The 18225-nt window shown below is 56.1% G+C and overlaps 1 protein-coding gene across 9 annotated transcripts in view; it reads right to left on the bottom strand.

The window, feature by feature from the left end:
- Positions 1 to 14859, bottom strand: part of RARA (retinoic acid receptor alpha) — a 48300-nt gene extending 33441 nt beyond the window's left edge. The window contains exon 1 of one of the 9 annotated variants that reach the window (XM_023204212.1): positions 14744 to 14859. The gene's annotated coding sequence lies outside the window, so the exon portion shown is untranslated. Of the gene's footprint in view, positions 1 to 265; positions 285 to 869; positions 1230 to 1256; positions 1277 to 4071; positions 4092 to 4328; positions 4347 to 4620; positions 4639 to 5099; positions 5120 to 5648; positions 5872 to 14743 lie in introns of those variants that run through there. The other 8 variants (XM_023204205.1, XM_023204213.2, XM_023204219.2 and 5 more) reach the window with 8 other exon arrangements.
- Between the last annotated feature and the right edge of the window lie 3366 nt (positions 14860 to 18225).

The following is an 18225-nucleotide window of genomic DNA, read 5'->3' as shown; positions in this document are numbered from 1 at the left end:
TTCCCCACCCTCACCTTGGCAGCTGTCCCCCTCACCACTACCTCCTCTCCACAGTACCAAGCAGGAAACACAGTACTCTCACAATGGGGGAACAGTTTACAGAGAAACACGCAGGGCCAGGATGGGCAGACAGGCTGCAGCAGCCCCCGCCCCTCCCCTCAGCTCAGCCCAACCCTGAAACTGCCATATTCTGAGTCCCAGGGCAAACTGCCAGCTGGACTAGATGGTACCAGCCCCCTCTCAGCATCCCACCCTGGGGACTCACACTGCAGGGAATCCAGGAATACACCCCCCAGTCCTGCCTCAGGATATCCTTTTGGCTCTGACCCCAGACCAGGCCTGAGTCAGACTGTGCCCTGCCCCCCAGCCCCCCTCCGACCCATTGCCCCCCCCCCCCAGCAACTTCCTACTCCACACCCGCCTACTCAAGTTGGGGCTAGAACTAGGGGGAATCTCTTCCCCTCTCCATCCCCAGCTGAACAGGGAAGCCCCCAGTGGGGTAGGGATAATAGGTCACAGAGCCCCATGGCCTTCCCCTTAGAGAAGAGGGCCTGCCGGACAAGGGAGAAGCGGGTGCAGGCTGTGTGTGTAGGGGAAGGCATAGTCTGCAGAGCCCCCACCTCCCCGGCCCCAAACACACGCAACCTGGGACGCTGCCCCAGAGCCCCTTGACACTCCAGCCTGGAGTCCAGGAAGCCACAGAAACTCCCTGGGGAAGGTGGTTTCCATCAGAACACAGGATGGGAGCAGGCTCCAGAACTGTATATGAGGACAGATAGGGAGCACAGACGTTTCCTGAATGGGCATCTCTATGAGCGAGAGGAACGCTGGCCAGAGTGGCCAAGGGCTGCAAAATCAGTCAGACTCACAAAGTCACAGCCAGATGCGGTCACAGTCTCCCCAGCACTCAGTCTGAGTAGGTGGCAGTGACTCCTCCCCACAGACAGAAGTCTGGGGGGTCCTGGGGAATCTGGAGCATCAGAGACCACACACATTCAGCCTGAAAGGACCCCCCAGTCAAGTCCCCCAAGTACTCCCCCAGCCTAGTGGGGAAGGGTAGCTCCTTCCCCACAAGAACCAGGGCTAGTGCCCATGGCAGACATCACCATGGCAACCAACAACAAACATCCCGGGAACCACAGTGGGACAGGAAGTGACAGCCACGTGACAGGAAGACATTTTTTTTCTCAGTGTTGGGGGGTTATGAAGATTGTTTGCAGCCGCTGGGCAATCAGTTGTCCCCAGGTTTCTCCTACCTGGAGCTGGAGGGAAGGGGGACCACTAGGAAGGAGGCCAATCCCCACCTTGCTCTGCACAGTGGGTCACAGGACTGACAGGGCTCTCCCTCCCTGCCTGCCACTCATGGGTTCCCCCCTCAACCCCCCTCTTTTCCACTTCCTGCCGTGACTGGAGATCAGAGAACTCCCCACCGCAGCTTCCCCTTCTCAAGTCTCGATTCCTGGGCTGAAGGTTTCACTGTGGGGTGAGGGACAGAGGGAAGGAGGGCTGAGGACCTGCAGTAGGACCCAGGGGACAGAGGCTCCGGGGAGAGGGCCAGGATAAAGCCACTCCAAGGTAGGTGTGTACACACAGACACACAGCAAGTGGGTCACAGTGACACCGCCTGCAGGGTATAATGACACATGGAGACTGCCTGACCTCAAGTAACTCTGAGGGGAGAGGGAACAGCCAGAGGACCCAGTCCCGGCGTGCCCCATTCTTGCCCTGTCCTGAGCCTCCAGGTTCATCTCCGGCATCTACTGGCCTCCAGGCAAGCAAGGTCCCAACTGTGCCCAGCCCCTGCCACCTCTCCCCTGCCACCTCTCCCCTGCCTTTTGTGCTGAGGAATCCCCCTCACTGCTCCAAGGTGCCTGCCCAGACGAGGGCACCTTGGCTGAAGGTGGGGGAATGGAACCTCCCTCCACCCCCTCCCCTTCTCTGCAGATGTCCCAGACTATATTTAGCCCAAACCGGGCGGCCAGCCAGACCCAGACTCCCCACTGGCCCAGAGCTGAGCTCCCAGTTTTTAGGCAATTAAAACATTAACAGAGAACCACCCCCATCTACACACCCCCACACCCCCAGCCCTGCCAGGGCAGCACAGCTCTGAAAACCTGAAGGAAGGCAGCCCAGCTCTGCAGCCACGGATGGAGGTGGGGGTCATCGGGCAGGACAGGGGCATCATCCATAAGACCAGGTTGACACTTGGAGTGGCAAAGGGGAAGCCTTTCCTTGTTCCGGCAGAAGGGAAAGGCATATCCAATTGGGGGGGTGGAGTTGCCTAGCTGCAGAAATTACACCTGTCATTCTGCAGCCCCCTCCCAGGCAAGCTCCAGTTATAGGGCTGGGGTTGGCAACAGGTGCGGGCCAGCCTGGCAGCAGCCTAATCCCACTGGCTCCCCAGGCTGACAGTGGTGCCTAGAGGTCCAGCAGTGGCCCTTTGGGGCAGGATGTTAAGTAGAAGGAGGTGTCACTGGCCAGAGGGGTGGGCAGCCCATGGCCCTTCCCTAAGAGCTGGCCCCTGGCCCTCATGATGTGTGCTGGAGGGTCTAGGGAAGCCAGGGAAAACGTAGTTCCATAGCACCTATTTCATTTCCCCATGATGCCAGGTGGGCGGGCTAGAGTGTGGGAGGTCTGTCTGCCTGCCTCTTCCTCCTCCTCCTCCTCTCCAAATTCCAGGAACAGGCAAGGGAGGCTCCAGTTGTGGGGAGAGAGGGAGAGCAAGCAGGCGGTCCCAGCTAGGGGGGAGCGAGGGGAGGGCGGGACTGGAGCGGGAGGCGAGATCCAGACGAAGCAAGAGACACCCACACCCGAGACACCCACACCCGAGCCAGACTAGGGACAGACACACCAACGCTGACACATTCTCATACTAGGCCAGGTCCCCACATGCCGCCCACCCTGTGGGGACACCCAGACACCCTTAGCCAATTCTGCCAATTCTCAGAATACTCTCCGGACACACACGGAGATCCAGGCCCTGCCCCCCACCGCGCATCCCCCCACAAACTGTGTGGGCTCCAGACAGCAGCCAGAGGGTGGAGAGGGGAGTAGAGGGAGGAAAGACAGCAGGCGTCAGAGAGAATGTGCAGCCAAAGCCCTGGGAGCCGGGGTATCAGTTGCCATACTCCTTTCCCAAAACCCAGTAAGTCAAGACAACCCTGGTCATCTTGCCAGGGGCCCTGCCAGCTTCCCACACTCCCAAAACTACCAGCACAAGATGGGTGTGGGTACTGAGCAAGCAGAGATTACCCCGCTTACTTGTCGCAGGGACAGGATTACCATCCCCAGGTGCCTATCACCCCAGATCCAAGGCAGTGCTCCCTAATATTAATAGACCCCACAGAGGCCAAAACATACCTACCCCTCCAGCCCAGCCTAAGTCCTATCCGGCTCATGCTTCCAAGAGGACTGGAAACTGGGCATTGGGGTTTGTATTTTGGGACAAGCCCCACCCTCACATCACACAGTTCTGAGGACCGTCCCACCTGAGACTGGAGTCTGAGCAAGGAGTGGCCTGGGAGGAAAGGTCCCAGAGGGCAGAGTCAGCTTCCAAGACTAAATGGTTTAGGGGAAGGGGCGCTTATTAGCTGGGGTCTGGGTGAATGTCCCCAAAACAGACCTGAGGGGCCACTCCGACAATGTTCTCTCCCCCATACTTAGATGGGGTGGCAGGAACCACGTCATGGCACATGTGGGTGATGATGCCCAGCGGGGGAGGCACATGGGCGATCAGGATGGGGCTGCCCACAGCTGGCTTCCTGCCAGGCTGCCTCAAGGTTGGGAGTAGGAAGGGGACTAGAAAGGAGTCCCAGGGTGGCAGCTGGGGCATTTAGGGTCAGACTGAAGGGATAGAGATTTAGGGGCTATAGGAAGGAGGAGGTGGCCAGGATTAAGCCATTCCAAGCCCAGGATCTTCTCAGAACTGCCACTGCATCTGTGCCACTGTCGTCAGTCTGATGGTGAAACCCCTGCAGTGACACCTCATGTACACTCACTCATAGCCTCAAAATCCTTGCAAATCCAAGATCCTCAGCTCCCAAGAGTCTACTCCAGTCTGACCCTCCTGACCTCTCTTTCAGGATACCACATGGTCCAGACTCCCAGGCAGTACTGATGTCCCAGCTCCTCCTCCAGCTCCACCATCTTTCACAGCCACAAACTCCCAGACTCCACAACCACCCCCTCTTCTTCCTCCAGGAAGAAGCATCATACAACCAACTCCAAATATTTTTTCTCTTGTTCCTCCCCCCTAGCCTCATCTCCACCCGCCCCCCCCCACCCCCTCCAGGGGAAGCCCCAAGGCTCCAAGCCACCCCCACTCCAACCTGGGGCTTCCCCGGCACAGCCTCCTCATCGAGCCCTGTAGGAGAGTTTGGGGCCTGAGGTCCAATTTCCTAGCAAGACCTGGAAGGTCCTTACAGAACCACTTCCCCAAAACAATCTCGCCCTATGAAGACTGCAGACAGGGAAGGGTATAAGAGACATCCCAGAATATCCTGGCCAGGAAAGTGAGGAGAGGGAGTGTCAAGGGCAGAAGTGATCCTTGGGGTAAGCAGCAGGGCGTGGGGAGTCGGGGGGTGTTCTCAGAAACAATTCTTTCCAAGAATATATACATACACATATGTCCACACAGCCATCAGACAGAAGGCAACCTGGTTACAGAAGACACAGCCAGACGGGGCAGGAGGTACCCTTCCAGGCCATCACATTGGGCATCCGATCCAAGACAGGATGGAGGGTGCGGAAACATCTCCAAGACTGGGGAGCTCTTCTGTCTGGTTTCCGGATTAGTGGGTCCCCATCCCCACCCTAACACACTGGCGGCCTGCCCTTTGCAAGGAGCAGCCTGACAATAGGGCAGTGCCCAGAGAGAAGATGAGGGGACATAGCCAAGCTCATATCCCAGCCAGCCGCCCCCTCAACCCCACAACAGGCTCACACACACATCTGGCCAGCAGCTTCCAAGCCTCCTGGGTGGCACCAGGTCCCAGACACCCTCAGCAGAGCAAAGTCCACCAGTCTATTCCGTCTTTCCCTCATCCCAAAAAGCTCCCACACCCCATGGTGGCACAAGACCCAGGAACACCCCTACATACATACTGCACTGGCTCCCGCACCCAATTCTGAGTGAGTTCCCCTCACTCCACGGGGGACACCAGCTGAGCGGGCCCCGCCCCCGGCCGGCTCCCTCTGGTGGGAGTGGGCCCCCTGGCTGATTCTCCCCAAACCACAGGGCAGCTCAGATAACAGGAGGGAAAAAGAGAGGGGGCTAGTCCGTTGAGCATCCGATCTCTCCCCAAACAGGTTTGAAAGCCTTTTTGTTTTGCTTGTTTTTAAAGAGAAAAAGAGAGAACCGGAGTTCCCAGCGGTGGTTCTGCAACAGCTCGAGCGCGGGGGACACGCGCAGCAGACGGCCACAGACGCCTCAAGGCTGCGCGCGAAGACACGGCGCAGGCAGACGCACAGACGGGGCTCCCCCACCCTGGACACGGCGGCAGCGAGTTGGGAAGCCCAGGAAACCCCGGGTTCCGTCGGAAGCCTCCCGGCACCCTGTCCCCTCCCGCAGCGCCAATCTGGGGCAGGACATGGGGCCCCGACGCCTGCGGGAACCAGGGGCTCCCCAAAATCCCCGGGGGAGGAGTTACCTCGCAGCCGGGGACGCAACCCGTTCGGGGTGCCCGCGAGCACAGCGTCTGCCCTAACCCGGCGCCCTGGTGCTTCTCGGCATCAGGGTGCGGGGTCCCGGGAGAGGAGCCGTCCGGGGGGCCGCGGCTCAGGGGCGCGGGGCGACGGCAGCGGCCATAGCGAGTCACGTGCGGAGGCTGAAACTTTACCCGGAGCCCCAGACTGAAGGGGCGGAGGGTACGGAGCAGAGGTGGGGGGAGGCCCTCTCCCTCAGGCCCGCCCCTGCCCGCCCACCGACCAATCATCACTCAGGGGCGGATCTACAGACTCACGCCCGCCCCCGCCTCTCCTTAATAGACCCCGAGAAGGGCGAGTCTTAAAGGAGCCGCTCCTAACTGAAGACTGGACCGTGGGAATCCGGGAGAATCCCTCCCTCAGACCCAGAACCGAAGATTCCGAGCGACAGCGAGGGGGGGGTGAGATTCTGCGGAAAGAATGAAAATAGCGCTCGGTGGAGAAGACCGCAGCGTGTGGTATCCTACACTCCTTTCCCCCCAACCACACACACACCCACACCTAAACCCGAGAAGTGAGGCGGCGGCGTAACATGGAAGTGAGTGCGGTGACTCCTGCCCTAGCTGTCAAGCCCCTGAATCCTATAATTATAATCCTCTTCTAGGGACCAGCTGGAACTGAGAGCTGTGTGACCTTGACTAAGTCACTTCCCTTCCCTGGATCTTAAGTATCTCAGCTGCAAGAAAAAAAAAAAAAAAAAAAGTCCCGGAGTAGATCTCCCCCCAGTACATCTCTTCTTTCCCCAAACACCTTTCCAGCTCCAGTGGGTCCTAGGAACTCTGGCTCAACCCAAGCCCCCAGCCCCCTTAAAGTACTCTTCTCAAAGGGCAAGACTTTTGGATCTTCCAGTAGGGGCGCCCAGGAGCACCCCTCCGTGCTCAAAGACTCAAGACTCAAGCTTCTCTCTCCCGAACAAGTTTGGAGAAGCCAGGAAAGCTCTTGTTCATATTCCAACTGGACAGGATCTGAATCACTCTCCATCTGAGAGACCCCAGTCCCCAACATAGTCATGACCCCGCTCCCAGCCTGCTGCTCTGTTTGGGAGGATCCTGTCCCCATTGCTAGCAGTCCACTGGCGGGCTTAGGGGGAAGCAGAATCGCTTAGGGAATACTCCCCCCTCGCCCTGTTCTCAGGCAGAGAAGTGGCCACGAGTGCCCCCACAGAACTTCCCACTGGAAGGGGAAGTGCTGCACTCCCAGGCCTCTAGCCCAGTGAGGAGACTCTCAGCCTGACCCAGTGGCAGAGCTCTCAGACCCACTGGTCCGACGCCGGCCCGCGCTTTACAGAGGAAAGAGAGGCCAAGAGCAGGCACTGGGTTTTGTCCACGGTCGCACCAGTTGCAGAGCCGGGTCTAGAACTGAAGTATCTGATTGTCCCTGGCTTTAGCCCAAGAGCCGTGGTAAGGTAGGACAAGCCAGGAGGGCGGGACGCTCTGCCCTGAGGGCCGGCGCACGGGAAACTGCCCCAGCAGGGCTGGGCCGCGCTTCCCCAGGCCTCTTCCCGCCCGCTGGGCCGGAGCTGTCTCCCGCTCCCGTCTGGATTTCCGTCCGCCGGTGCGAACCTCCCGCCCAGCCCCTCCCGCCCTGTCCTGTCCAGATTCATCCGCAAACATGCGCTCAGCCGGCAGGAATGCGCCAATGGCTCCCAGATGTGGACGCCACCGCTTAACCCCTTACCCCCCAGCCGCGCTCCCCCAAGGGCCTTCCAGCCTGAGCCCCGACAACAGCAGGGAGCTCTGCCCAGGTGAGAACCAGCCCAGGACTGGAGTCAGCGCCAGCCCACCCCCAGTGCCCACAGGCACCTCCCAACCTAGATCCTACCGGTCTTCCTTCCTTGAGGCTAGAGGGGAAGGCTCATGGACACAAGAATGCAAGCATGCATGCACATAGCTACACTGCCTCCCAAGTGGGACGACCTTCAGGTACACCTGCCATCATAGGGTCAGGCATCCTGGTACAAATGCATTTCCACGTGCACATTCAGGGCAGGGATGTGTACACCCCCGACGCATGTATGCACATCCACGCATGAACAAGTACATTCAAACACATTTGTGCACAGACAAGGGCATGAAGCAGAGGGTGGGGCATACTTCTACACAGGCACAGAAGTAGCCCCATGTGTGGATGAGGGAACAAATTCATACACACAAACCCACCCCTCGCAAGGGTCAGACACTCAAACAAGACCAGCACCCATGTGTACAAACACATAGCATGCACATCTTTGGGGCATTTCCTTCCTGCCCAGGGCAACAAGTACCACCTGTCCAAGGCCCAGCCCTACCCAAGCTTGACTGCAGAAGGCAGGAGAGGTCCCCAGGTGGGGGATCAGGAGTCTTCAATCTGCAGCAGCAGCTGAACTCCAGCTGTGCGGGGCTCATAACAGGGCTTCCACCACCCCCTCCCACCAGGGACCCTGATGCAGGAGGAGAGAAGGGTACCCAGGGAGCAGCAGGAAACTAGCAGAGAGAGAAAAGCCACATGCTCAGGGGCGCCTCACTCTTTAGGAAGGACACTCCTTGGGGCCTACTGTTTCCCTGCACACAGGAGATAGGCTGGGGGAGGTGCCTGAGCCACTGGTTTCCCAAGAAAAGGATCCCTCTTCAAACTAGAGGAAGTGAAGGAAGAGAGTCTGGACAGGTACCAAGGCCAGTGGCAGTTCTCAGTAGTCAAAAGAGATAAAATATAGCTCTGAGACACCCTAGGAGAGCCCACATTTCTACTACAAGGCTGTTCTCTCACAGCCTGTGGAAACTCCTGAAGAACAGCATTAAGTGATAGTCCGAAGAGAGGATGAGAAGCAATTGGCCCTCCAAGACCACCAGGATGGTGCCGGAGTTTGTTGGAACCAGCTCCAGCTGACTCCTCCTCCCCTCCCAAGCCTCCTAGCTCATCCCAAAAGCAGCTCCTCCCACAAGTACCTTAATAGTCCCACTCCATTTGATTCTCACAGTCCTGAAGAGGCAGGCTCCTGTTGCCATTGTACAGATGAGAAAACTGAGGCTCAAAAAGAAAATTGCCTTCCTCAAGGTCATACAGCTTGTCAATGGCAGGGCTGGGATTCAAACCCAGGCCAGGTATGGTGGCTCACACCTTTAATCCTAGCACTTTGGGAGGCCAAGATGGGACAGTTGCTTGAGTCCAGGAGTTCAAGACCTGTCTGGGCAACATAGCAAGACCCTGTCTCTTTTTTGTTAAAATATATATATATATCTCAATCAATGTTCCCTCCTCAACTCTCCTCTCCCCTACTTACTCCAAATCAAACATATATCACTCCAATCTGTGCCCTGCTACCTCTTCCTTCACCCCTCAGTGGATCACAAGGGAGAAGCGCCATCCTTGCCTGGCTCTGCAGGTTTATAGGTGGGGCCAGGACATGCCAGAGAGAGACTGGAGAAGACACTGGGGGCAGCACACATAGCCCTCCACCCCCACCAAAAGTATGGTGCCCACCTGCCTAGCAGGCATGGCTGGGTGACTCAGCTGCATCCGGGGGAGATGCCAGGGCAGTGACTCACCTACCGAGAAGAGCTGAGCCTGGCACCTTGCCAGCCCCAGGACAGAAGTGACTTAGTCACCACCGAGACTGTGATGCCCAGCAGGCACGGCCCAAGGATTGGAGACAGGGGCAGACTGTCCCTCCATGGTTACATGCGCCCCCTGGCGAAGAATGGGCCTCAGCATTTTGGGGCCAGCAATGTCTGTGCCAGCCCCTGCCCCCTCACCACTGCCCACCCCCACCACACCAGGCCCTGCTCCAGTGCCAACAAGTTTTGTGAGACCCCTGGGCTGCCCTGCCCCCACTGCAGCCTGCCCATCACTCACCACCCACTCTCCCACCTGCCCCACCTCCTCCTGCCACCCAAGTTGTACCCAGGCTGTGAGTCTCCTTTAACATGTCCTGGCAGCACTCCCTGCCCCCACAGCCCCTCTCACTCTCTCCCCCCATACACACATGCACTCATACACACTTCTGCCAGCCTTGTTTCTGCCAGCAGCTGCTGAAGTTGTTGAGCAGGAGGGAAATTGGGAGGGTGGGGTGCAGGGATTGAGTTACCAGAGCTGATGGGGTGGGCTGTCACCCAATCCCTTCCCCAGCTAGTCCCCACCCCCACCCCACCCCTCTACCCACAGTCTCCCTCACCCACCTGCCTCTCTCCCCACCTCTGGCTGGCAGCCTACTGCCCTTTAAGCCCCTTCACCCAAGCTAGAAAATAAATGTTCAAGAGTATTTGTCATGCTAAGACCAGCCCAGTATATGAGAGAGAGAGAATGAGACAGACGAACAGAAAGAGTAATTCCTGTGCTCAGTGCTCTGGCTACAACCACTAAATATGTGTATGTTGAGCCAGAAGGGGGCTGAGCAACTCCACAAGTCCCAGAAGAGTTGGTGGGGCCCAAGGGGAGTTGACAGGCTAAACAGCCTCAATCCATTTGCACTATTGATTTCTCACACACCGCAGTAGGCCTGATGGGGGGCATGATAAATCAGCCCCCCAGAGACACAGAAACTGAGTGGAGAGAAGGGAAGGGGCTCCTACAATACAAATGGTGGTGCACCATGACCTGCTTGGTGCATTGGGGGTGGGCAGCAGAGGAATAGGAGATGTTGAGTGGCATGAGGCAGGGTAGGGGAGAGGGAGAGGGTGTAAGGCCTGTCTGGAACACCTCCTTCCAGCTGGGTCTGAACTAATTTGAAGGAAGAACGTGGGGGACAGATGCACCATGTGTGGCTACACAGGCAGGGCCTTGAACAACCCCAGGGGGTGCCATTCACATCATAATCTATGGAATGGTTCCCCCTGCAGCTGTGCAACATGGTGGCCCTTGGGGAGAGCCTAAGGCAGAAGACAGAAAGCAGACTGAATTCTGAGGGACCACAATTCTCCACTGAGTTTTCTCCCTATACACACCCCAACTTGCCCCAACTTTCCCTGCCTCCAGGCCTCAGAGGGGGCCCCCTTCTGACTAGTGATCAGAAGCCAGTAGTAATCTTCCCACTCCTCAACCCTGCTCCCTTCTTTTGTTGGGGAGATTGGCAAACAGCCACCATGACCCACAGGTCCTGGGCAGGGTAGGAAGAGGGCTCACAAAGGGCTCTGGGAAGTCTGGACGTCCCTTCTGTAAGGTGTCTCCTAGCCCCACAGCTCAGCAGCCTGTGAGCCTGCTGGAGCCTGTCCAGTACCTCCATTCACACCAGTGGCCACAGGCCACCCAAACAAACCCAACTCTGACCTCCTTCCAGCCTGGACACAGACTCTCTCCACATGGAGACTTATAAACAAACCAAGCTGGGATTTACAGAGACCCTGCACAAACAAGCAGAGGGGAAAATGGACCAGGTGTGCCTGGCTCGTGGTCCTCCTTGCTGCAGTAGGGGAAGGAAGCACACTGAGGTGTAGTGAGGAACCATGACAACAGAAAAATAGTGCAAAGGGAGGGCCTGGGTTCAGGTCTCAACACAGCCAATGACTGATTGAGTGTCCTCTCTAGGCCTCAGTTTCCTTCTCTGAAAGGGGAAGGGATTGCCTAGGTAGCCCCTAAAACCTCTTCCAGCTCTGAGTCCAGTTGGATAAAGAAAGCCCTGAAGGGTGCCAGGACTCTTTCACCCATTCCAGCCCCGGCCCATCTACCTGGGTCAGGTCCCTCTGGGTAAGGTCTTGCCCCTGCTCCCCATGCCTCCTTGCTCTGTCTTCTGCCCCTCTGACCCTTCCTCACACCTCTGCCTGCCTGCTTACCCTCACCTTGGCAAGCCCCTCTGCCTGCCCCGTGCTGCTCTGCACGTCCCTCCTGCCAGGGGACTGACCAACTAAAAATAGTCCCTGCAGCCTTTCTCGCCCACAGCTGCCCAAAGAGCAGGAAACGAGGGGGGCAGGGAGGCCCATGCCCTGCCTTCCCCCAACTAACTCCCAGGTCAGAATCTTGTCCAGCACTCCAGCCTGGGGCTAGTGCCAACTTGGCCATCCTGGGGGCATCCCACACCCCTTCCCTAGGGGGAGGCCTGCCCATAAGTGCCTGCAATCACAGAGCTGCCCCTACCCTGTGGGAGGAGGAGACAGGAGGCAAGCGGTCTAGAGGGAAACCTTCCCAATTTCTGACAAATCAGTGCCAACCACATTGTGGGCACCCAGAGGGCAGGGCCTGGCTCCACTGACTGGTCTTTTGAGGGCAGGAAGAATTGGCGTGGGGAAGTTTGTGACAGTTTCCTTCATCCTGGCCCAACTGGAGGGAAGACAAAATAGTGCCCCAGCCTCAATTATGTTAGTCCCTTGCTCCCCAAAACCAGGGATTTCGATAGCCACCCCCAGATATCATGGGGAAAAAAAGCTAAAAAATGAGAGCAGGAGATGTAGGCTTCTATAAAGACAGAAGCCTGGAGGCAAGAATAGGCCATGCCTGGCAGGCCGGGCATGTGCTGCCCCCAAGCTGAGTCAGAGGCTAGGAGGGAGAAGCTGGGGTGCTACAGTGCCAGAGGCTACTGTGCCCCCACCCCTGTCCCACCTGGGATTTCTGACACCTCCCAGCCCTAGGGCAAGGCCCTCCCCACACAGAAGGAAGGAAACCAGCTAAGCGACTCTCTGGAGCCCTGCAGGGGAGCCCTGCACCACAGGCAGGCGGGAAACCCAGGAGTCCTGGCGCCCAGCCCGGAGAGAGTGAAATACCTTGGAGGGGAGGAAACAGCCCAGATTGAGGCAGACATGTGGCACCCCAGAAGCTCCCAGATGTGACCCACAAGGAGGTACTGGCCAAAGGGTCTAGAGGAGGCAAAGTGAACACACTTCTGAGCAAGAAGAGAGAAGAAAGTGGGGCTATGGGAATGGGGTGGCGGGGGTCAGCCTGGCTCATCTCTGTCCTTTCCTCCTTGTCAGAGTCAGAGACACTGACATTAAGGTCATCAAACATCAACCAGGTCCTCAGGACCTTGGTGTGTTTCCTCCTCTCCTAGTCTCCAGACCTCAGCCCGTTCATTCCTGAGCTTCCTCTGGCACCCCTTCCTTGGGGCCAAGCCAAGTAAGAAATCAGCAGGCCCAAGGTGGTGCTCAGGAGGCCCGGGCAGTGCCAGGGGCAGTCCTCATACCATCCTCCCACTGGCTTCCCTCCCGCCTGCTCTTAGCCGCCACACATATCTCAGCTGTCGAATCCGATTAGGGCTTCTGCCCAGTGAGCCGGACAAGGAGGCCACTGGGCAGGGGAGAGAGAGACAAGGACGCCAAGCAGGGATGGCAGAAGGAAGGTGGAGACATGGCTCAGGGGAGCAAGTATGGGGCCCCAGAGGAAGAAATGCCTGGTGGAGAGATCTGTACTCTGTGACCACAGGTGCTCTGGCAACAGCTACAACCTGCATTAGGGGAATTCTGCAGTACCCAGGGCAATAGCCCTGCCTGGTTCCTCCATCCCCCAGATGGGCAAAGGATGGGGGAAGAAAACTGAAGGCAGAGAGATTGACCTAGATTTAGGAAGAGGATTCCATCCTAGATCCCCCAGCCATTACTACCGTTTGCAGTGAGCTTTACGATACATTCTGTGTATGGTCTTGGTGGCAATGTCCCTGCTTGCTACTGATAGCCATTTTTACAAATGAAGAAACTGAGGCTTAGCGAAGGGGAAGACATACATAAACACATATAGTTAAGTAACCAGGCTAAGTCTCCAGTTCAGGCCTCTGATTCCCAGTCCACTGCTCACAGTCAGAATCTCTACTTTCCTTCTTGGATCAAGACCAGAGCGAAGTCTGAAGCCACTCCATTATCCACCCTGTCCTCCAAAACCAACCTTTAGGGGACCCGGGGAGTCATGGAAGAATGCAGAGCACACCCCACACCTAGACAGAGCTACCAGATGGGGACATGCCACCCACTCCTACCACACACTGGGAGCTAGAGGAGTTCCCTCAGTGTGACCAGTCTCTTCTATCACCCCCTCCCCAGTCTACTACCCCCAGAAGCAAGATACACACTCACACATGGTAACTCATACAAGATGTACACCCTTCCTGTAAACCCACCAAACCAGAATGACATGCCCTAGATCTTCAGAGAGCAGGGCCTGTCTGCCCACCACAGGAGAGAAAAATAAGCCACTGTAAACAGTAGGTGCCATCTAGCCCTCTCCCAGAGAGCCTGTAGTGGGGCAGAAGCTTGGGGACCTCGTAGCTCTAGAGAAACACCAGGAGCCTGAGATTCTGAAAGCCAAGGAGCTCAGGAAGCTGGCAAGGCTGGGTGACCTCCTCAATCTGGTCTACACTCCCTTCCCTAGCCATCTGGACTGAGCCTGTTCTGGCCTGGGCCACACTCTGGTATCCCTCCCCTTCAATGCATGCAGCCACCTCTATCCAAAGCTTCTAGCTCTTACAATCACATTGTCTCTACACACACACACACACACGGGTCGGGTGGGGGCTTCTGCAGCAGGTGTTGAGATGTTGACAGGGATGGGGGCTCTAAGCTGAAAGAACTTTCCTAGAGGAAAAGGTCACCAAAATGCTCACAACCTCCACTACCCTCCAGCAAAGCCTTTAGCCACCCAAGTGTGAGATCAACCTGGAAGGGGACATTAGTTCCCCTACAAGGTGAGTAGGGAGTGGGGGCAAAGTCCTGAGCTCTTTGGGCGAGGAAGCAAGAAAGAAATCCCTCGGGGAAAGCTCAGGTCTCTCTCTGGCTCTCTCCTCTGTTACCCCAGCACTTGCCAATTCTCCAGTCTAGGTGAGGTGGGGGAAGGGGTATTAGGCAATACTGCAAAGGAGGGTGCAAGGGCGTGGGGCCTGGGCAGACCTTCCCCCTACTCCCCACTCTTAGCTAGAGACCGGGAACTGCCTCAGGAGAAACGCAGGAAGGGTACTGGAGGGTGCAGGGGGCTCTGAGCTTTCAGACACCCCACAGTTCCCAGGCTCCCACCTCCCAGGACTACAGTGAGCGACGGGAGAGGAGGGATGGGGAAAGCCAGAACTGGCGAGAGGGAAACGGCTAGATCAGAAGCAGAGGCCAGGGTCAAAGGCGGCCAAAGAAGAATTGGGAAGGGGTGTGCATGGTCCTACCTGCTCAGGTGTGTGCTGGCAGGGGGCTGATGGGGTTCCCAGGAGAACCGGGGAAGCCCTCTCAGCTCGATTCAGGATTCCCCCCTGCTTCTGGGTTAGGCTGCTGCAAGAGGCACGGGTTCCCGTTGGGTCCTAAAGCCCACTCGTCAAACAGAAGGCTCTCCCCGCCCTCTTCCATCAGCCCCGACTGGGTCAGCCGGCGCAGAGCGGAGGACTCATTGGGGAGAAATGACCCACTGGAAGAAAGATGGGCGTCTGGTCGTCGGCTGGGAACAGGAACAGTTCCCTGTCTCAAATACACAGCATATGGACAACCTGAGGATAGGATGGCATGAAACAGGAGAAAATAGACATTTCTTCCTGCCTGCCCTGAGCAGATGGATTTAGGTTTTGGTGCTGGAGGTGGGGTTAAGATCTCTTTCCCTGCCACTCCTGCTAAGGCATTCAGCTAGAGATTTTGGGAAGGCCGCATTCATTTGGTTGGACGCTCACTTTTGTCCTCTTCCTCATGGACTGCAGGAGTCCCTTCATCCCTCCCAGTTATTCTCAAGTGCCTAGGAGGCCGTCCGGGGGAAAAAAACAGATTTTCAGCATGTAAAAAGTGCAGGCTCACTTAGATGGCAGCTAGAAACAGGGGGGAAAAGGTAGGACCAATGTATGTGTATCCAGGAATGTGTGGGGTCTGCAAATGTACATATATAGGCAAGAGTATAAACAGGTGGGGTTAGGGAAGGAGAAAAAAACAAAAAAGGACTTTGGGTTACATCTATTACTGGAAATGGTGACTGGCAGTGGAAGAACAGGATGCAGAACCTAGAGGTCAACTAGTGCCCCCACCCAGCCCTCACTAATGTCCCGAATCTTTATGACCAGAATAAACAAGTTAAAGAGAATATTTTCCCAGATACCATTTAGGATAAATCTAGGGGCAGAGGGACTTCAATACAACAGATCAACTTCAAGGTCAGTGATTCGGTTTAGTATAGCCAGTCTTCTCAGTAGCTCAAAAGGGAGAATTCAGGTTTGGTGGGCTACATGGGCAAGAGAAAAGTGGATAAGAATTGTGAAGTTGTGGATTGAGAACATTTTGCAACGAGAGTTGCACATATCTCTAGCAGCAGAGCAGGGAAAATGTCATGAGGGGAAGGGCCAGAGGAAGTCAGAGACAGACTTGAGGGGAGAGGGCATGGCCTCTGCCTAGAAGGGGAGAAGACACCAGCAATGCCTCCACCTCTTTGTGTCTTGCAGGAAGAACTGAGTAAAGGAGCTGGACTAAGGATGGAAGGCCCCAGGGTGGAGTCCATGGGGTGAGTTTAGGTCAAGCCTTTCACCCTAATGTGCCTCAGTTCTCTCCCAGCTGTTAAACAGGGCTCTTCGTTCTTCCCAGGCAGTTAATGAGTGTTTACAAAAGGGTTTGGAGATCCTCAGATCTCAGCTGGGCCACCACTACAGTTATAAAGTTCAATAAGAGCTGAGTGTTATTTGGGGAGGAGAGGAGTAGGGGAAGAAGAAAACAGACTACTCTCTTACAGACTAAGGATAAAACTAAGCTCAGAGAGAAGCACAAGCCTAGCTGCCACAGGATATCCTTGTGCCCATGGATGGAGGTCACCCCACCCCCCATCAACCACCACCAAAGGCCGGCCTCCAGCTAGCTGTAGGCAGAACCCAGACTAGCAGCTGGTCTTCATTAACTCCAGCTTTTTCACCCCCCACTGTGAACCCACAGCTTCTACAGGCCTAGGCTAGAGGGGGCTGCCCTAGCCCGACCTTGCAGCTGACACTGGGGTGGGGGGCACCACACCAAAGGCCAAGTTACCAGCTGAAAAGAAAGTCGAAGCAAGAGTCCTTTTTCCCATTGGGAGCAAGAAGAAAGCAATGTGGGGGTGAGAGGGTGGAGGTGGGGGAATTTAGGGCAAACAGCAGGCAGTGAAGTCAGCTGGATTGAGGCCCAGAAACCCCCACACCCTGGGGCCAAGTCTTACTCTAGCTTTGCTTTCAGCTTAAGTCTTGGCGAGGCCCCAAACTAGGGAAGGCCCTGGTTGCCCCTTTCCGCCTCCCTACCCCCACCCTTATTAAATACACATTTTATCTCTCAGCATCTTCATTATCTTAACTGAAGGAGACAAGCAGTGGATGGCGGCAGCAGAGAGCGTCAGGAGAGGGGGGGCGGTGCGGGGAGCAGGCGCACCCTTGTTATAAAGTGCTGATCTAGCTCTTTCAGGCAGTGTGGGAAACAGAGGAGGGATCAAAGGGAGTGAGGCTGATTCAGAACTCAATTAGAGCTTTTTAAAAAACGAAGCTGGCTCTCTCCTTTCGCCAGTCTTCAGCCTTTACCCAAGCCCCTTGCACCCAATTAACTTCCACTGCCAGTGCCTTGGGGCTGGGGTTGAAAATCAAGGGGAGGCCAGAGGGCACACCTTCTCCCCTTACAGAACACACCGCTTCTAAGAGGAAGACCTGCACTGTTTGTAGCTTAAGAGAAGGTATCTTAGAAGGTACCTTATCTTTTCTGGAGGAACCTGAGATCACAACTTTCCCCAAGTTAAAAAGTGGGATATCAGGCAGGGCTCAGTGGCTCACGCCTGTAATCCCAGCACTTTGGGAGGCCGAGACGGGTGGATCACAAGGTCAGGAGATCGAGACCATCCTGGCTAACACGGTGAAACCCCGTCTCTACTAAAAATACAAAAAATTAGCCGGGCGTGGTGGTGGGCGCCTGTAGTCCCAGCTACTGGAAAGGCTGAGGCAGGAGAACGGCGTGAACCCGGAGGCGGAGCTTGCAGTGAGCCGAGATCGCGCCAGTGCACTCCAGCCTGGGCGACAGAGCGAGACTCCGACTCAACAACAACAAAAAAGTGGGACATCAAAGGTGGGCTTCTCCCTAAACCCTTGCCTAGAGACCCAACTTCTGACCAGTCTAGCCACACTGAGTAACATCCAGACAGGCAGCACTCTTCCAGCCTGTAGATGAGACTCTTCCCCCCATAGCCAAAGCGTCCCACCAGCAACATGGAAGTTGCCTCAAGCAAAATGCCACTACATCAGAGGGAGTGATTGGAATGCATCTGTGAGGCTAACAAATGCTCCAAAACTGTGCCAAGACACATTTTGTAAGACAGAGCACCCTTCTTACGCAGGGGCCTGCTCCACCTTTGTGCGAAAGTACCAACATTTACCTTCACCTTAGAACTGATCTCACCATGGAGGGAAAGGCAGCATCTTATTTGGTTAATTTATCTGTTCAGCAACTATTGAGTACCTACCAGGTATTAGGCACTACGCTATTTGCTAGGGACAGATACAAATGTAAATAAAATTTCAATCTTGGCTCTCTTTTGTTCTCCCTCAGCAGTCAAGGTTAAAACCTCTCAAGATATTTAAAATATATATAACCAGCCAGGCATAGTGGCTTAAGCCTGTAATCCCAGCACTTTGGGAGGCTGAGGCGGGCAGATCACAAGGTCAGGAAATTGAGACCA

Source organism: Piliocolobus tephrosceles, chromosome 16 (assembly GCF_002776525.5).
Source record: "Piliocolobus tephrosceles isolate RC106 chromosome 16, ASM277652v3, whole genome shotgun sequence".
Classification (NCBI taxonomy): Eukaryota; Metazoa; Chordata; class Mammalia; order Primates; family Cercopithecidae; genus Piliocolobus; species Piliocolobus tephrosceles.
The sequence above is the reverse complement of the archived record's forward strand: the minus strand, read 5'-3'. Positions and strand labels throughout refer to the sequence as shown.